At 46.2% G+C, this 20,912-nt stretch overlaps 1 pseudogene; it reads right to left on the bottom strand.

Annotated features, from left to right (window-relative positions):
* Positions 1–284: 284 nt before the first annotated feature.
* LOC139562783 (exostosin-2-like) lies at positions 285–20,831 on the bottom strand (annotated as a pseudogene).
* Positions 20,832–20,912: the final 81 nt, after the last annotated feature.

Raw genomic sequence — 20,912 nt, 5'->3', positions numbered from 1 at the left:
CACACGGCCTGGCTGTCACAACAGCCCTGGACAGACATGGGCTTTCACCAAATCAGAATGAGGACAGAGAGCGTGACAGACAGAGGCCTGCTACTGCTGACTGCATGAGAAAACCACTCATCTAGAACACTTCCGATGACATAACTTTTTTCAAGCACTAATCAACTTCCTCTGTTCTCCAGTAGCTGAATTTCCTCTTCACCTCAGTTAGCTCCTCAAGTCATGCACCTTGGTTGGAGTGAGGCAGCGCCATTGTTCCTTTCTTTAATCACAGGCCAATAAAATGGCCATGAAAAACATCTTTATTTAGCATGTATTTCTTTACAAAGTCATATTTATATATATTTTGGGACACATTTATCACAAACAACAATCCTTACACAAGTAAAAAAAAAATACAAAAAAACAAAGGCAATATTGACATCTTAAAAAGTGTGTGCTGACTCGAACTTGAAATGCTTAGGACATTCCTTTAGAGAGATGAGCAAGCCTACACAGAAGGCAAAAACAAAAAGAGAACTCAGAATTGGGGAATTGTACAACCTGGTGCCTACATCTCCATGAAGCAGACAGTCCAATGTCACCGCATCAATTACAGTAGTTTCCCTCATATACCAGACGTTACTGCAATAGTTTATATATTATGCAGCACAACACTTTAAAAAAGGTCATTCAAATGTCCAGATACTGGCCATTCTTTTGAAAAGTGTTAGCAGTAGAACAATTGGCAGTAAATATATAGTGTACATATTATTTGCGATATATCCTCTATGCAGAGAAAGCTGACCATACACCTCTGCAGTGCTCACACTAAACAAATAAAAATAGCTCATGCCATTAAATGACCTTAGACGAGAAGCGCCCTCTTAAACAGCCTTGTTTTTCATATTATTTATCATTTAAAAAGATTCATCAGTTTGAGATAAATGACATAGGATATATTATCTCGATGGGTGTTCAACATATTACTCATCCCCGCCCCCCTGTGCTTGGCAGACAGCAGCGTCAGACAGTGGTCCTGACTCACCATGCTACATTAAAATGTAGCACTGCTGTGATTTATATACACTGACCCCAGATCAGCCAAAAAGCCCACAGGGCCTCTGGCTCGAATACAGCAGCAGTGGACATACACAGACTAGTCATCTCAGTCGCACAGTGGATTCATCAGCGCACAGTGGATTCTGTCCAGTCAACCAATGAGCACACACACCTCATCTCTCACCACTTCCACTTAAAACCAGTATTTAGGAAAGGAAACAATACAGGCTCCCAACCCCACACCACCCTACAGAGATCAACAACAACCTTCCAGATAGTTCTATATGGACAGAGATAGAAGAGTTTATGTCTCCCCTGAACTAGATGATGCTGGGTATGTATGGGTGTCTGGGGGTTGCTGGGCCACAGTCCTGTCCGGTCAGAGACTGCCGATGTTGGGGAAACTCTTGAGCTTCTTTGGGAAGTCGTCCTTGTAGAGTACTGGGTCTGCACGGTGTTCCACTACCTTCAGGGGCATGGTTCCGAACACCGACGCAAACTTGTTGATGCACTCCGATCTGGGGAAGTGTACAGAAGTTACCGGCGTTAATATTGAGGCATTCAACCACAAAAAAAAACAAAAAAAACAACACATTCAGATATTGTATGTCCACTACTACCTCTATGAATATTGATTTGGCATATGCACACCATTTCTAGAGTTGCTAGGCGATGAGCATGCTCAGTGCAGGACGTACCTCTCTACCATGTGTGTCTGGTCCAGGGACAGACCGTCAATGGTTGGACACTTGAACTTCTTCCTTGGGGTCACCTAAATGGAACCAGGACAGTGACCTTTACAATCTACCATTCTGCCATTGCTACACAACTAAGAAACATACAGTACAGAATCTACTGTGTGGTGAGATCAAATCCCTGTGCTGATGAGACAAGTCTATAACCGTCAAAGTACTGCTTAAAGGGATACTTCGGGATTTGGGCAATGAAGCCCTTTATCTATTTCTCCAGAGTCAGATGAACCCGTGGATACGGTTTTTATGTCTCTGCGTGCATTTTGAAGGATGTTGCTAACTAGCTTTAGCGCAATTGTTAGCATACTAGTAAATACCATAGAATTACAATCATTGTGCTAATGCTAGTTAGCATTGGCTTGCAAAACTACCTCCAACTACCTTCATACCGGAGACAGAGACATAAAAATGGTATCCATGAGTTCATCTGACTCGGGGGAAGTAGATAAGGGACTTCAATGCCCAAATCCCAAAGTATCCCTTTAAGTTGCAGTTCTCTAGAATGTGATAAACCCATTAGATAAAGTCATGCTAGTTGTGACAGCAGGTCCAGCAGTGGTTGTTGCAGCAGAGTGTGATTGAGGGCTGTTGCGCTGAGGGAGGATGGTGTGCTGCTGTATACCTGAATGGTCATTAAAGGGCATGCTGCTTGCGTGCTGAGGAGAAACAGCTGTATGCTCATTAAAGGGGTGATGTATGGCCTTCCTCCGTCTTACCCACCCCACCAGTCCATCTTACTCCAGACTGGAGATCAGTGCTGAGGAGGACGTGTGGGGTGGGGTGAGTGAGCCCTGGTGAGCTAGCCTACTGCAGGCACAGAGGGAGGGAGAAGGCATTGCTTTGACGGTGGGGTGAGTGAGCCCTGGTGAGCTAGCCTACTGCAGGCACAGAGGGAGGGAGAAGGCATTGCTTTGACGGTGGGGTGAGTGAGCCCTGGTGAGCTAGCCTACTGCAGGCACAGAGGGAGGGAGAAGGCATTGCTTTGACGGTGGGGTGAGTGAGCCCTGGTGAGCTAGCCTACTGCAGGCACAGAGGGAGGGAGAAGGCATTGCTTTGACGGTGGGGTGAGTGAGCCCTGGTGAGCTAGCCTACTGCAGGCACAGAGGGAGGGAGAAGGCATTGCTTTGACGGTGGGGTGAGTGAGCCCTGGTGAGCTTAGAAAAACATAGTCGGAGGGGTGGCAGTCAGTGACACCCAGAAAAGAGAGGTTAAGGTTGGGCTTTAGGGACGGCCTCTGCACCTGGACACGGTCACAGCGTTGGGGAGGTATCAGGGGGCACAGAGGGGTGAGAACTGATCAGAGACAGAGCCTCTGGCAGGACAGGACTGGAAAAAATAAATATTTCTGCATTCTGGGACTATTCCACCTCTGTGGAGTTGGAGTTATGGCCTTCAGCTTCCTGATATGTGGTGCATGTTTTAGTACTGCTCCTAATGAGATATTAACATATATTAACATAGCTCCGTCCCAAATGCCACCCCATTGACTAGGAAGTTCACTCATTTGGACCAGGGCCCATAGGGCTCTGGTCAAAAGTAGTGCACCATTATAGGGAATAGAATGCAATTTGGGATGCAAGCCATGGCTCTGGTGAACATCCAATATTGAATTTGACGCCCTAAGGACCTAATGTCAGCCTAATGGGTTGGGTAGGACTGTTGTGTTCAGGTGGTGGTACAACGTTGTGTTCTGTTCTGTACCTTTATGGGGGCTTTGCCAGTGATGTTGGCCACCAGGAAGTTGATGGCGATATCCTCACAGTTCATATGAGCATCCACCCAGTTCTTGATGTCTCCTGGCATCTTGTAAGTGTACAGGCAGTTAAAGTACTGGAAAGGAAAGAAGCCAGTGTTACTCAACATCAAAATCAGCAAGCAGTGGAAACTATCTTCATGTAGATAAATACTGAAATACATTTAAAACATTTGTCATCCTACTCACTCGTGATATGATAAATGAGTCTAACCTCTGAATAGAGGGATGTGTTTTCTCAGAAGTATTTGCTTTAAATCAAAAGGAAAGCTTTTGGTTGACAGTGAGACAGATAACCTAACCTATGACTTTTCCCTCCTCTCTCTGTGTGACCTAACCCTGCCCCCTCCACATACTGGGCCTGGCAGGGGGACAGAGGGAGGGGCTTCTGTCTGAGACTAACCTTGTGGTAGAAGGCTGCTCCAGTCAGAACCATGGACACCTCGTTGGTGAACTCGGACTCGTACTTCCACTTCCCCATCTCGTGGTCCCACAGGTGGAGCCGACCCGGGTACCCCACCAACCGGTCTGGGAACTCCCTCCACACCTGAGGGGCATTGTCGGGGGAAAGAGACGGTTAGACACAAATTACAGGTTTTCCAGGAATTTGGAGAAAGTTCCAAGTTAATGGAATTAGGCAACACTAAAAACATTCCAAGTAGCCTCCTTTCACTTTCTTCAAGGTAGTGCTAGAAGACCGCCATCACTGAGATACAGTGAACCTTGGGGCTCAAAGTAACGAGATGAAAGCTACAGGCCCTCTCTGTGATGGGCAGAGACTTGTGACTGGATAACTGGATGGAGACTGGATAACGGACTGGAGACTGGATAACGGAGCCAGCAGCCTGTCCCAGTATTGGACTCAGCGAGAGGCAGTAGAGCCAGACAGCCTACCTTCCCCACAGCAGCCTGCCTCTCATTTCATGTCATTATCCTCAAATTGTTCTCAATTGTCTCAATAGGTCCTAAATGCCTTCAGGTGAGTGCCAAGCCGGGCTGTAGGCATGGACAGCATCAGCTCTGGCCTGTCACCATCCGTCACACATCAAACATATCTCCAGCACCCGGCAGCCGCCTCACAAATACCACTACTGGAGGCTGACTTAAGCTCCCTGGAGGAGTTTAAACTCTGGGGTCAGCACTAAGTGGCCAGCGTTTACCTGCCAGTATGAATGCACTAAGCCCAAGGTCAAACATTTGGGGTGACATCTCCCAGGCGAGATACAGGGTATCCTCTCTCTCACCTCGTAGCCAAACTACGGACGTCAGCATGATGATGTCATCGTCGATGGCCAGCACGGCCTCAGTCTCGATCTCGTCGTACGGGAAGAAGCGGTTGCTGAGCTTGTTCTCTTTGGTGCGCACCACCTTGAGAGGCGCGGCAATCTTCGGCCATAGAGAATCTAACCGAGGGACAAAGACCAAGGGAATATGAGTGATAAGCCTACAATACAGACAGATCATAGAAAATCCATTCTATCAACGCAATGGAGGCCTTGGCAAACGGCTCAGTTAGCATTGTGTGCTACTTGACAAGCTGCAAGACATTAAGTAAACTGTGAAAATTACTTCCACACATTCCAAATCTGACAGTATATATTGCATCACCCACCCACACCTAAGACATCAAACCAGACTGCCAGTTATCTAGGTCAAACTAACATCTAGACTTCAGTTGGAGAGGAGTGGAGTTGGGTTGCCATCAAGGGAGATGTTTCAAAATGGCAATCCTAGTGGAAAAGTACGCTAGCAGTAAAACTACAATCACTGACTCGAATAGCAACGCCAACTTGAATCATGTGCAAGCCTGACCACACCAAGATTCCTCTCAAGGCAGAGCAGCAACGTTAGCTTTTTAAAAAGTAGTGTTTAGTGAGCTTGGGAAGTGTCCATGGCACGGAGCAGAGTCAGACAGATGGCACAGAATGTGTCACCCCATTAAGGCTCTAACTGGGGCCTGACAAGCAGGCAGCGCTACCAACTGCCCGACGAGCTCTGAACGTCTCCACACTAAACTGTCAACAGGAGAACTGCTGTGATATATTCAAGCGCTTTCTTCTCGCTCTCTTTCCCCCTCTCTTTTCCAAAGATGAGCTGGGAGATGAGTGCAGTGCAGGGGGAAATCACCAAAACAAAGGTTATTAGCTTAGCTCTGATTTAGCCTGGCATTTTCTTTTGGTATTGGTTTGAACACACAAACTGAAAAAACATTTTCTGGCTGCTGGAAGCCCATCTACTTTGCTTCTCATTTTCAGACTTTCTCCTGGGCTAACCAGGAGATCCTCTCCACTACGGAAAAACAGAACCCTGCTGCAAACCCCATCTCTCCTGTAGTTACTTCTGTCTCCATGCTCTGCAGCTCCATAACTGTCTTTGACCGATGTGAAAAACAGGTTACTTCAGGTCATAATGCTAAGATTGTATGAGTGAACAAATAAACTATGAAGTTAATCATCACAACCAAACACAGTACAATCTCTGTGCATGTCAGAAGCACAATCAGGCCTTGTGAGGATGAGGAGGAAATACGTCCTCATCCCAAGCTGACCCATGAACGGCCCCTTGTTAATTCTAATGGGTCACAAAGCTCTGGCCAGGCTCCACTGACGCCTCTAATCAAAGGTTACACTGGGCCATTAGAGTGAGCTTCAAAGTGACCCGCTGCTTCATTACATTACACAACTCTATGCAGAGGATAGATTTAATTCCCTGCCGTCCCCCGAGCTGTCAGTGTTAAGGGGCGCCATAAACAGCCGCATACCTAAATCGCCTTGTTAAGAGGAATCATTAGAGCAAAGCCACAATAAATAATGACTAATATCAGCTTACTCTAAAACATCTCTAATGGGCTCTAAATGAGGGCTGTGGCAGGAGGACAGACAGGCAGCACTAGCAGAACACTGCACTCTGTTTGATGAAGTGGAGTGTCTGTAGTGGACAGTATATCAACATGAATGAAAGGCCTCTACGTCGTCTGGCTTGCCAGTACCGAGGAGACCTGTTGACATCGGAAGGTTAGAATGAGGTGGCTGCTGCAGCACCGAGTGGGGTGGGTAGGAGGATTTGTTTTCTGTCCGACCGGCAGCAACATGCCACGGAGCTGCTCCAGTTTCCTGATTCTCAACATGAAGCAAAGCCAGAGAGAGGTTTGGCTCCAGCCGCGAGCATGTCATGCTTTTCAGTGTCTAAACTTATAGAGAGATGGTCTTGGCTGCTGAAGCTGTTATCACTCATCTGGTACACATCAAGAGCTCCATTTTGTGTATTAAACCATGGCATGGTGAAATAACCTTCACTTCTTCTCACATCACAACAGAGATAAAAGAAAAATTGGACTCTATGATAGCTATGAAGTAAGGCAATCTGACAGAACACTAATATCCCATCTTCGAACATCCAACATAGCATCATCGTTGTCACTGAAAAGGTTAACTCATGAAAACTCCTATTGCTGGTGTGCTTGTTTAAGGGTAATATTTGAATCAATAATGGGTTTAATGAACAGTATGGGGAAGGGAGGGTCAGAATCAGAGGTGTATTCACTAGGAACCAAACAGAAGAACATCTACCAAAATGGAGAGGGACTACCTGAACCTGTCCAATAAGAAACTTCTTTTAGTTTCAGCCCCTCAAAAAAAATTATTTTGCAAAAAGTTACGCTATGGTGTGTGCTAATGAATACAGCCTAGGGATCGCCTTCAGGGGGACTCTTGTTCTGGTTGTTCCACACCACTAGTAGCTTGGCCAGGCTGGGAACCTTGGAGATCTCAGTGATGACCCGGAAGAGGCTCTCGATACGGTCGTAGGTCAGCGCCACAGCAGTGAACCCTGGGGACCTCTGTGGGATGAGAGGCAGGAACAGAGGGCTGTTCACACTCAACCACTTCTACAGAGGACAAGAGACCAAAAAGGTTAGAATCACTCTCTCCTACAATGCAGACGTATGCCTAGCTAGCTTCATCTGTCTGCCATCCTGGCCCGCGTCTTGTTTTCCATCGTGATTTAAGCTGCCATTCCATTTCTTGATTCAGCAATGTCACCTGCAGTGATTTCCAGACAATGGTTTTTTACTAGGGAACAGGAATAATCTTTTAATTAATTTGAAAGATTAATAGACTCACAATCAGGAATGCCGAGCACCCAGCGTGAAGTAGTCTTGGAATGCCAAGCACACTAAAAAACAAGCGGTAGCTGAGCTGTTCAGGAGCACAGCTTAGAGTGTGTAAGACAGAGACAAAGAGTTCCACCCTCATCTCAGGTACATGTGTAAGTTGAGTCCACACACTATGACTTGGCAGTCTTGGCCTCTCCTGCTGTTTCTACACTGCTGCTTTGGGATGTTATAAGTGACGTTTTGTCATGAAGCTCTGATGAGCTCCATGCAGCAGAGGTCCAGATGAGTTTTAGTGGGGCGGGAGAGAGAGAGAGGGGGGGGGCGTCTTAAAATGGCCCGTTAACTCTGGAAGATGCACAGACCCTAGCCTAGATCAAGTGACGCTGTAAAAGAAAATACTGGCAGTGCAGAGAGCCCTCTGATGCAGTTACACACACAAGGAGACATATAATATATACACATATATACACACAAACACACTGAGACACTCAATCCAGACCTCTGAACTAACATATAGACAACAACTGACATTGAGTAATGTGATTATACAAGAGTAACAATATGTCAACATGCGACACAGAGGAGACTCACTGCAGAAGCTTAGTGCTCTACAATGCAGGTTATATCATCTACAGGGTCAACATCAACGCTTCCGTTCTCTGCTAGCAGGAGCATTATGCTGACTGGATGATGTGGTTTTAACCCTTAATTAACTGTCAAACACTACAACAGTAGCATTCTCAAATAAAGGAGGTTGCAGCTGACTTAATCAACTGTACCAAAGGTCCCCAGACCTCCACTAGAGACATGTGCTAACCTCATAGGGAGGGAATGGAGATTTGTGGGCTTCTTGAAGTGCTTCTCTGTTCTGCTGCAGACAGGTGACCACAAACAGACTGGTGTTTCTGTGGCTCTTCCAACGGCGTCCACCATATCTGTCACCATAAACATGGTCACCTCATATACCCTACATCAGTCAGTACTCACCAATAAAAAAAAATCAACTTTACTAGCAAACGGAAACTTCTCTGGGGTGGTGTGACACTGACATACAAGCAGAGGGGGAAATAATTAAACTAACACGGTGACACATAAGTGGTGAGATGAAGAGAAGAGGAAAGGGACCACTTAAGTCATTTGTCAGATGACATAAACAAGATGAAAGAAAGACAGCCACTTCTCCAATGTTAATTAGCCCAGTTAAATTGAGTTCACTGCTTACAATGATCAATTTACACAAAAATGGGAACATGCAGCCATTTGGGTGATTTAGGCTACACATTATTGTGGTGGTGTTTGGAAAAGTAGATTGACGCAAATCATTGTAAACAGAGAACAACATGGCATTTGAGTGTTTGACAAACAGTGTTCTCTCCACAATAACAAATGCTTTCCCAAGGCAATGTGGAAGTAGCACCAGTGATGACTGGAGGCAGGTCCATCTAGCCAGCAGGGGGCCTTTGATTTGTGTGTGTGTGTGTGGGGTGTGTGATGATTGTCTACCAGGGATTAGGAGAAGCAGAGATGGTGCAGCCGTCACATCTTCTCAAGAGTCCTGATATGAGTACATTCACAGTGCAGGCTTCGTCTGCTCTCTACCAGTGAAGGAATCGTCTGGTCAGGTTTCTTGGCCCATTTAAACCACTGAACAAGCCCCGACTTAGCCTAAATTCAAACGTTAGATGTCCCCTAATGGTCAAGGTCAAGCTTAAAAAATTATCAGTTGCCATTTACCATGAATATTCATTACTATGAAAGGTGTAATTAATTGGACCGACACCACCCTTTTGAGCAAACCATGGTGCGTTGTTTAGTGTGCACCCAATTGCGAAGTGTGTTCACACCATTCCAAACTAAGGGAGAAAACACGCCAGAGCTCAGAAGAAGAACACCCTCCAAACCAATCTGATATGAAAGCCCCCTGGGTACAAAGTCTCCTAACCTTCAGCCACCTTTCAGAGGCTGAACAGGTGACTACCATGGATTACCCATTTCGTATCTTACAGCTATGCCCACGGCCGTACAAAAAGCAGCCTGTCTGTCCCTCCCTAGCCTGAAAAGCCTTCTAAAAGGCACTGCTACTAGCAGAGAGCCTGTGAAATGTGCTTTCAATTATGACCCCGAACGAAGGATACAGAACAGCAGAGGAAAAAAACCTGCTTGATTTATTTAGTGTTCTGTTTCAATTCTGCTCGAAGTGTTTCCACTGAATACGTAGAGATAGCACTTCTCTAGCATTGGAATGGTAATAGGTCTGTGGCCCTGCACAATTAACCTCTTGTGAGCAGGGACTGAGACAGCAGACCTAAATGACGACGATTGGTTGGGAAAAAAGGCAGACAGGAGTTTCAGATAAAGAGAGAGGTGGGTAATGTCAAGTGTAACTGTTGATTAACCAGCTACCCACTCTGAAAAAAGGCAACACTGGCTCTGATTGAGCAGTTGGCTTGAGTAGAAAGTAATTAGTCTTGAAGTGTTGAAGAGCTTTGAATTACTCTGAGAAGCCAAGTGTTGTAAACATACCTTCAGTCAGAGTCAGTGTGACTTGTTCAGACCAACATAACCTGACTGGCTCACATATCACCAACCATTGGTAGGACTGGGTAGGGCTGTCCAATAAGGAGGAACATGGGCCCCCCTTCTCTACCCCACAGACAGACAGAGGGGGGGGGCAGAGCTGCATGTGGTGTCTTTGGGGACTGCAGCAGATCAGGCTGGGGTGATTAACAGCCCCTGAGAGGTGATAGCTGAGCCAAGCTGTCTGCATCCCCACACTCCCACAACCACAGAGAGGTTACACACACACACACACACACACACACACACACACACACACACACACACACACACACACACACACACACACACACACACACACACACACACACACACACACACACACTCCTTAAACAGTGTTCTCTCACACATACACAATGACTCAAACACTAAGGCATGTATTTTTCACCACACTGGAGGCATCCTCCCAGTGCAGAACTGCTGACACAAACACACTGGCTGTTTCAGCAGTACTGGGTGTTTACCAAGCAGCCAAAGACCACTAGACTACATCTGTGGAGAGAGGGACCTATAAAGAGGAAGCTGTCCTGCCACCCAGCCAATACACTGGGAAAGACTTACCTGGGAAAACTGTGTCATATCTGTCACTGAGGGAGTCAGTCACTGTTTTTCTGTTTTGTGAGGCCAGCACAGTGTCAGGTCACACATCAAATCAACCACACACTGCAGACTGCACCCCCATAAATATGCCTCGTATGTCTAAGAAGATTCAGTGGTTAACCACAGTAAAAAACAATAACGTGGTGTAGGCTAGAGGGGCATAGATTATAGCAGGCTCCAATGGAAGACTTTTGATGTATCCAATCATGTTAAAACACATCTAGCCTAAAACGCATCATTCCACTCTTCAAAGACCTAGCAACTAGAGGATTACTCACCACCACAGGAGGGTTGTTCCACTGTTCGTAGGTAGGTGCGGGCAGCATAGGGGTAGATGCGGTCATTGATGATCTGAAGCGTTGTAATGCCGATGGCCTTCATGGAGCTGAAGTAAGCGTCCCAGAACCAGCGGGCCTGAGGAGAACAGAGTTGTTGGAGTAAAAACATATGGTCTGGGCCCTGGACAAACAGACAAGCTGTCATAAACGTGAACACACATTCAGAAGGCATCCCAGTGACTGGAGAACAGGAAGGACTGCTCTAGATGGTTAGAATCTCTAACATCATCTGTCCTACAGCAGGCCAAGACCTTCTACAGCTCACCTGACTTTCAAAGCACAGGGCAGCCAAATATCAATAGGCCAAGTACCCCTACAGGTCCTAGTAAACCTGGTTGGGAACCCCTGCTTACGGTCCATTGGGACTACAATACATGTTTGATCCAAGATGTATGCAAACTATGTACACATCTACGCTTGGATTGCGTCCTACCTGACAGGTCGCTCCTACCAGGTGGCGTGGCGAGAATCTGTCTCCGCACCACGTGCTCTCACCACTGGTGTCCCCCAGGGCTCTGTTCTAGGCCCTCTCCTATTCTCGCTATACACCAAGTCACTTGGCTCTGTCATATCCTCACATGGTCTCTCCTATCATTGCTATGCAGACGACACACAATTAATCTTCTCCTTTCCCCCCTCTGATAACCAGGTGGTGAATCGCATCTCTGCATGTCTGGCAGACATATCAGTGTGGATGACGGATCACCACCTCAAGCTGAACCTCGGCAAGACGGAGCTGCTCTTCCTCCCGGGGAAGGACTGCCCGTTCCATGATCTCGCCATCACGGTTGACAACTCCATTGTGTCCTCCTCCCAGAGTGCTAAGAACCTTGGCGTGATCCTGGACAACACCCTGTCGTTCTCAACTAACATCAAGGCGGTGACCCGTTCCTGTAGGTTCATGCTCTACAACATTCGCAGAGTACGACCCTGCCTCACGCAGGAAGCGGCGCAGGTCCTAATCCAGGCACTTGTCATCTCCCGTCTGGATTACTGCAACTCGCTGTTGGCTGGGCTCCCTGCCTGTGCCATTAAACCCCTACAACTCATCCAGAACGCCGCAGCCCGTCTGGTGTTCAACTTTCCCAAGTTCTCTCACGTCACCCCGCTCCTCCGCTCTCTCCACTGGCTTCCAGTTGAAGCTCGCATCCGCTACAAGACCATGGTGCTTGCCTACGGAGCTGTGAGGGGAACGGCACCTCCGTACCTTCAGGCTCTGATCAGGCCCTACACCCAAACAAGGGCACTGCGTTCATCCACCTCTGGCCTGCTCGCCTCCCTACCTCTGAGGAAGTACAGTTCCCGCTCAGCCCAGTCAAAACTGTTCGCTGCTCTGGCACCCCAATGGTGGAACAAACTCCCTCACGACGCCAGGTCAGCGGAGTCAATCACCACCTTCCGGAGACACCTGAAACCCCACCTCTTTAAGGAATACCTAGGATAGGATAAAGTAATCCTTCTAACCCCCCCCCCCCTTAAAAGAGTTAGATGCACTATTGTAAAGTGGTTGTTCCACTGGATATCATAAGGTGAATGCACCAATTTGTAAGTCGCTCTGGATAAGAGCGTCTGCTAAATGACTTAAATGTAAATGTAATCTACTTTTAGTTGTGCATCAAAAATCTATTTTTAGTCACTTCACTACCAGTCCATGGTAACAACAAGGAGCATTACGGTGCCAGAGGGGAAGTGTAGCCTAGCAGTCAATCATATTTCAATGCAGATGTTACTTGTACACCCAGGCAGCACCCCAGCTTCCCTGGTGCGCCCCTCCCACTGATCCATTAAGAAACATCAAGGGACAGCTATGGAGGTAGAGGAGCCCATAAGAGTAAATGATCCTTAAAACAGAACTGTCTCCTGCCAGGAGACGCCATGTCAGTGTGACCTGACTCCACCTCAGCAGCTCCTAGGTGACCCTGAGTGCAGCACTCTTTAACAAGCACATGGGGGAGGTCCATACTGGACCCCTCAACTCCAACTGCCATTTGACTGGTTAGCCAGAGCACACCCTGGAAACTATTCCCACAGCCTGAAACTCAAGGTATTAACAGCATATTTGTTGGGTGAGAATAAGACCCCCAGCTGAAGACGATCTCCTCTGTTTTGGATTAGGAGCAGTGGAGGATCAAGCGACAAATAGACAACAAGAACAACGGTGCACAAAATGAAAACTGCAATGCAGCAAACACAGTGATAGCATTGGCTGCTACAGCTTAGCCAATGAGCCAACCGTTTTGCTAGAGCTGTGGTAGTCTTGGCATGGCTACAGGGCTCTGTCCTTCCATAGCAGTGGAGCAGCTTGTCCTGGTGTTTTTGTTGTCTTATGGTCCAGAGAGCTCTCAGCGGCACATGAGAAGGGACCAGCCCCCACTCCACACCCTTAGTCCCCTTTAACACTGGAGAAATACAAAAACAGCGTTTATTTTTATGGAGGGGGTGAGGAGTATTCAAAAATACTTTCTAATCTCAGGGGGACCCAACGGCCCATAAATCAGCCAGTGATGAAAGTTTCCTTTCCGACCGGGAGGAGGCAAAAAGCAAACTGCTCCGGCCTAAGAGGCCCACCCCGCACCCCTCCCAGCGCCTGCAGGAATTTTTATGAGGAGGGAAGAAGAGACGGAGTCACAGCAGAGAAAAAGGGCAGAGCGGTCTGCTTCACTGCAGCACTGTCATTCCCTTCCTCTAACATACGGCGCTGGGCTAAGGAGACTGAATTCTCTTAAAGGTGTGCTTGAACTTGGACCATAAACATCCATCAATTCAAAACCGATTTGGCTAATTTATGCTACTGCAACTAAAATAAATGTAATTACTTGCACCTCTTAATAAGATATAAATCTTGTAAAAGTAAAATTGTCATGGTGAACAATTACTTAGCGCAAACTTGCTTAGGAGGACATTGTAGTATTACCACGATGACAGACAACTGATCATCAATAGTGGTTCCTGTGAGACTGAGAAATCATAATAATAGCCAGACTTTCACGACCAGGGTCAAGGGAATAACCCAGTCCACCATCTCTTTCTCTAGCTATACTCTGCTGTCCGTCAACTCCTTTTAGACTTGGAGGGTTCAGACAGGATTACATTGGGCTTGGTACTATAGCTGCAGCCCTGTGATTGACAAGTACTCATTTCAGCTGTACTGATCTAACAAAGCATGTATTCTATTCCTAGGGTCTGACACAAACAAGGCTCAGGGGAAAGCCTCAGGTGACCACCGCTAACATTTAGCAGCTGTTAAGCACTTAGCTCACAATTTGCAACCTATGTTCAAATATTTTTTTTCTCCTGAAATGATGCTGCTGGCTACTGCTGGATTAGGAGTTTTACATTTGACCTTAGTTGTGAGGCCCTGTATAAGTGAGACAGAATGTCTCCTCAATTATCCAATTATCATTCAATTTAGGACTTAGTAAATCATACAGATAGTCAATCAAAGCTGACATGGAGTCATCATGAGTAAGGCTGTGTTATTCTGATATTTTTTCCACTAATTGGCATTTTGACCAATCACATCAGATCTTTTTCACAGCTGATGTGATTGGTCAAAAGACCAATTAGTGGAAAAAAGATCAGCATTGTGTATTTTAGGCATGCTAGCCATATGGTCAGAGACCTTTTAAACCCATAAAGGACTGAAGATGACAGTGTGGAATTCAGAACCACTGAGGAAAGAAAGACAGTCAGGCCCTCTGTTGGACAGTGAGTAAATACTTCACTTCAGCTCTTCAATAAGATCAATCAGAAGAAAAAAATATATGTTCCTACAGCTCTTATAAAAAAAATGAAGGGAAGAAAAAAATACATCGTTTTGCACACGTCCAAATGAGTTAGAGTTGACAATGTGTTGTCTATAGTACTGACAATGTCAAGTCTTTATGGGGGACCAACTCAGTGACTCCCAGTGTCCTCTCCTCTCCAGCCAGTGAATGTGAGTGAGGAGTCTCTCCAGATGTGTACAGGTGTGGACTGATATGGAATGGGCTCTACGGCGCCCTATAAATCCTGGATAAGATGGGCCTTTGTGCTCCGGCCCCACCCTTACACGTCCTGAGCCCGGCTCCAACACCCTCCTCCCGTCAGTCCTGCAGGGGCCACAGGCACGCACATGGCAGTGACATACCTACCTACGCCTCACATTCCCCTGGCTTAAGATGTACTCACTACTCAACTCAGACCAATATGATTTGGTTGTGTTCCTCTGATCTCCAGTGAATTGATACAATGTTTATGATCAGTATTTGTTTTACTCCAAACAAACTACAATCCTTATCATCAGTCCTCATCTCTACTGAGAACCTTTTCCTGACAGGAAGACAACTGATTACACATCTCATAACTAAATTCCAAGCCCTAGACACAGACAGACTAACAGAGAAACACTAAGAGCAGTGGATAAGCATTTCTGATCCCCACAGCTACAGAGACAGGAGGGGGACCCTCAAGGGAAGACATATTCAAGGCTTGGCAAATGAAACAACTCCAACAGGGTTTCTGAGCTGTGGGGCTGATATGTCTGTTTGGCCAGTCTAATTGGTAAATGGACTAGCGTTGATACAAGGGAATGAGAAACAGCTTGGACGTGCAGAGCTCTCTGAGGGCTTTCACTTCTGTTTATTGAGGCTCAGTTGGACCAGTGAAAGGAGGGGATTTGTCATTGATTTGGCGCGACTGAAACTAACACTGAAGAACCTTTATAAGAGCTTTTAATCAAGATTAGATTGTCTCCTCATGTTCCCAAACAGACAACAGGGCAGAAACTCTAGTCCTAAGGGCTCATTACAACGTGTCTGTCTCACACTTCAGTCTGCCTGTGTTATGGCTTCCATTGGGCTGACAGTGAGGCACGCGTCTCACAAGAACACAGGTTGGAATGGGAGCGTGAAAGTCACAACTCCTTTGACCCCGTCTTCACACTAACTTAACCTGAGAGGGCAGGAGACACTTTCTCCTGAGGCGTATTCATCTGGAAATAGACTATTACTACAACTCTATAAAGAGTGCATTTCCCTATATGTGCATATAAAAATCCCCAGCAAAGGGATTCAGTCTATTTGAATGTTAGCTGAAGAAAAGATATGATCTGACTGTCACCTGTCTTTGCATCTCCTCCACCTGCCTGTGAGGGATACTCTTCAAGATGGTGTACATCTCTGGGAGCTTCTCCTCTGGAATGACCACAGATGCTCTGTACAATACACACACACACAAAGACAGAAAAATCTCAGTCAGTATCAATGGCAAACACGGCCACTGGTATTAAACTAGATCAGAAATCACAATACGAGCTCAGAAAATGTAATGCATTGATGTGTGTTGAAGTTGGAGTGAGATCATGAGCAGTGTCTTTAGCGTACCTCTTCCAGTCGAGGACCTCAGAGAAGGGCAGGATGTATGAGTCTGCTAGGATGACAGGGACACAGCCAGCCTGCAGCACATCACTGAGGGTGGCCTGTCCCCGCGCAGCACCACACAGAACGATGACTCCTGGGGAACACCATGAGGTATTACCATGAGGTATTACACAATCATAGCCATATCAACTGTACATAGTTTTATGACATAGCCGTCGCCAAACTAAGGAAGCTTAGACGGGTCAAAAACAGACTAACATAATATTAGTGGGCAGCTTGTGTTTGGTCAGAGTCTGATAAAATGACTGCATGAACTGTCGAGGTTGCCTCCCATATGGAAGAGTTTAGGGTGGGGAGGGCAATGTCATGGTGGACCAACTACAGACGTTAAAAGTATACAAGCAGGCAACCTAAAATACTATTCTAAAATACAGGCATCACTTAAAGCGAACCTTTCCAATGTCAGAGGTGGAGAAGGGGGAGGGGGGTGCTTTCACTGAGATTCTGCCACCCCACCCCTGCAGGCCCTCTCCTTGGTGGGACGTACCCCAGATGTGCGGCTACGCTGCACCCATACCAGATGATAAGCGCACTTCCTGTCTAGACAGGTCAGAGACGGGCTGGAGATGCACTCTGAGCAGACAGACAATGCAGAGAGGCACACTGGTTGACTGACTGCCACAGGCATTGTTGTAGTTTCCCAGGTATAGTCTGCATAAAGTTACCCACCTAGATAGACTGCCAACTCTTAGAGATGACCTACACAGCTGAGCAGAGCCCTCTTAAATGCATTTAAGTCAGATCTGCATGGCCATTATCAATGTTAAACATCAATTTCCCCCTAAGCTGTGTAATGTCTACAAGTGTGTGTACATGTTAGTCTAAACGGTAGCAGGTCTCTGTATGCGTCTCACCTGGAGAATCTGGGGGTAGTCGAACACCTGGCCATTGTAGCAGCGTTTCCTCGCTGAGGCGGCTCCCTGAGAGAGGTTGCTGCACTTGTCCAGGAGGAGCAGAGCCTCCCCGTTCTCCTCCTTCAGCCTCTCCAGCTCTGCCCGGTACTCACGGTGGATGGCCGTCTGAGATGACAGAATGAAGTAGCGCCGGGGCCTGCAGCCCGGGACGGGGACACCATTAGAAATAATGTAAATCTCTGTGACTGATGATGGTGACTGTAAAAGATAACTTCCCAAATGTTCCCACTGCCACATGAAGTGAGGATGCCTGTTGTCTTGCTTGAGGAAGCGATAAGAGTCCTATTCTAGGTGCAGAAGTGTGGGTGGTGGTGTTGCTGCTCACCCAGGCTGTCTCTCAGGCAGCTCCACGTCTGCAGACAGAGGACTGTACACAGGGATGCTGACATCATAACCCTGCCTGTAGATCCATGTGGAGAAGCCTCCCCCTGCAAGCAGAGCCCTATAACACACACAAAACAAACACACGTATCCAATGTTACACCACTGTCACATAGGCTTACATAGTTAAGACAGAGAGAAGAGACAGCTATACAGAACTTTGCAGCAAGACAATACATGACAGATGTGCATATGCCCTGGCTGTTTCTAGTCATATCTGCTTAACAATGCTATTGAGTAACATGAAGATTGAAAAGTATTCACATGGACAAAAAGAGGCTGCCTAAACCTCATCCTTTTGTAGATCTGTATATGTAATAGTTATATGAGAACTGACAAACAATCTTTATGGCGTCCTACCTGTGGATGCAAGGACAACCTCACTCACACACACTGGCCTATATATACAAATACAGCTGGTTCTGATGAGGCCACACGCCAAATGGAGCACAGCTGGATGAGCCCAGGAAATTCCCTACAGCTCCAGATAAGTGTTCATCGTCTCAGGGCTTTCGGTTCATAAAATCCACCTTTTCCACCCAAAAGGAGCGATCGGCCAAGAGCAAGGCTGGGAAACATGGCCTCTCTCTGTGGCAGTAAATACCAGGAGATTAGGCATGTCTGCCCGCTCAAGGCCGCTAGAGGTTCTGTCATCTCTGGACTACTTTTAAGTAGTACTTTCATCTTAGCTGAATATTTTTCAAGCCCTCTTGTAATTATATGCAAGTACTGTAGTTGTGTTGGATATAAAAGATGGAATTGAATCTGGATTATCTAGTCAAGTAAAACGACAAAATATGGAGCGAAAAAACTAATTTAATAAAAACTATGAGTCAATTTAACAAAAATAAAAAATGTAGAAAACTATTCTCTGAACATATCAGACTATGGACATGTAAAGAAAACTGAAAGCTATGTTAACACCATGCTTCCCTCTAGTGGTGGTCTTGGTAGAACAAAATGTGCCTGGCAGTAACTCTGCTAACAAACACTGATCATTCATGCTGGAGTAAATATTAGCTGGAAGTCAAGGTTGGTTGATGAACCAAAAAACTAAAATGTGAGTTTATCCAACTACATTCATTGTAATTGACTTTCATTTTTTCTGTGCTAGGTTTATTAATGTTACCGGTCTCTTGGCACATCAAGGGCTGTGTTGTAGTCTGGAGGTCCTCCAGGTAACATGTTGAACAGAAGGTGGTTCATTCCTTTGTCCCACCTGGAAACGAACATCTTTAGGGGTCAAAAACCTACAAATGTGTGCACTTAGATATCTGAAATGGGCTGATAGATCAATGTGGTAGATGAGAGCGGGGAGAGGAAGAATGACAGAGGGTAAAGAAGGATAAATACATATGAAGAGAACTCCCAGCTTCGGGGTGGAGGAGATAACAGTGCAACCCGAGCAGTGTGCAGGAAAGGTTACCTGGGGAGCATGGCCAGAGCCTGGGTAGTCTCCCGGATGCGCAGAGTTCTGATTGAGCACATCAATAGAGGGCACGAACAGGCATGCCCTGGTGACGTCATCGGTGTATAACTCACTGTCAGAGATGGCACTGAGCAGGTCATTGTACTCTCGGGACAGGCCTGTGCTGCTGATGGGCACTCCTACCTCATCCACAAAACGCTGCAGAGGATAGATGTACACCTGCCAGACAGACACAGTCATTTATGATGGTCCACTTTAGCTGCTGTTGGATATATAACATCCTTCAATCATGTGGTTTAAAAGACAAGGTTCAGAGACTAACAATTGCAGATGAAACTAACTTCACATATCTGTAATTTGTGATGTGCGATGGAGACTAGGCGCACCTTGATTCTATTCTTAGGGTTGTAGCCACATCGATACACATCAAAACAAGTGTGCATTCTGCAGCTAAGGTCCCCTCTCTCAGGAATAGGGTTGGAGACAGGCAGTCGGACGAGAGGTGCATCGTGCACGCTGCGTCGGTCCAGGCTCCAGTCTGCCGTTGATTCGATGGAGTGTGGCCAGAACTGGAACATCCCTGTGGCGATGAGTCCCAGTAGCACCACAGAGAACAGGGTGATGTAGTAGATGCGGTGTTTGGTTTTCATCCGTGGAATCAGAGCCGGGCCCCGTGAACTGTACTTTCCAGACGCGCACAAGCTGAGCCTGACCATTCAACCACTTTGAGAGAGACAGAGAAATAAATATGTCTCCTGGTCCGTTGACACACTGCCAGGGTATGTATCAACAGTCTAAAATGGCTTCCTCTCCTAGAGGAAATGAAGCCATTTTGGACTACTGTTACAGCAAGAAAAAAAAAAGTTACTGTAACGTTACTTGGCCTTGCCTAAAAGAGCCAAGCAGGTCTCTTTATAAAAAATTACGTAACGACTTTAACCCAGTGACTGCTTACAACACTAGCTGTCAATCAAAGGCATTCTGTGAGGTAAAACTACCTAACGATAACAGGCTAAACTGAACAACTATCTAATATAACTTAAATACTCTGGCAGCAAACTCAATTTAGCTAGCAGACTGGTTGGCGAGTTAACTATATTGACGTTCAATGAAAACTTAATAGATTCGCTAAAACCAACTAGTTAAGTCGGCGTTTATTATAAAATACCAACTATATATAGTGTATATAGCTAGCTAACATCACACTTCTCATGATAAACTGAAATCTTGAAAAGTAAAAATAAGTAGCCAGCTAGCTTCAAGCTTAGCTAGCAGGTTTAGGCAGCAGACTTCGATTTGATCAGTAAACTTACCTTCACGCTTGACCGGTGCGAAGTCTATCACAAACTGTTAATTCATACCCTCTTCTTAGCTAAGCGGCAAAGCAATAATGTATAGTTTTATACATTTAACGTTAGATAGCTAGCTAATTAAACGATATTGATGTTAATCGTGTGAATAATTTGATTTCCAGAAGTGGAACTCTTCTTCGCCTGTCAGAAACCCGTGGACTACTCTGCTTGCACTAGCTATAGTGCCACCTACTAAGGCGGAGTATCATCACACCCACCCAGTAGCATATAGATTTCTTTC

The sequence above is a fragment of the Salvelinus alpinus genome, chromosome 33, assembly GCF_045679555.1.
Source record: "Salvelinus alpinus chromosome 33, SLU_Salpinus.1, whole genome shotgun sequence".
Taxonomy (NCBI): Eukaryota; Metazoa; Chordata; class Actinopteri; order Salmoniformes; family Salmonidae; genus Salvelinus; species Salvelinus alpinus.
Note: the sequence above shows the minus strand (reverse complement) of the source record. Positions and strands in the feature narration are given on the sequence as shown.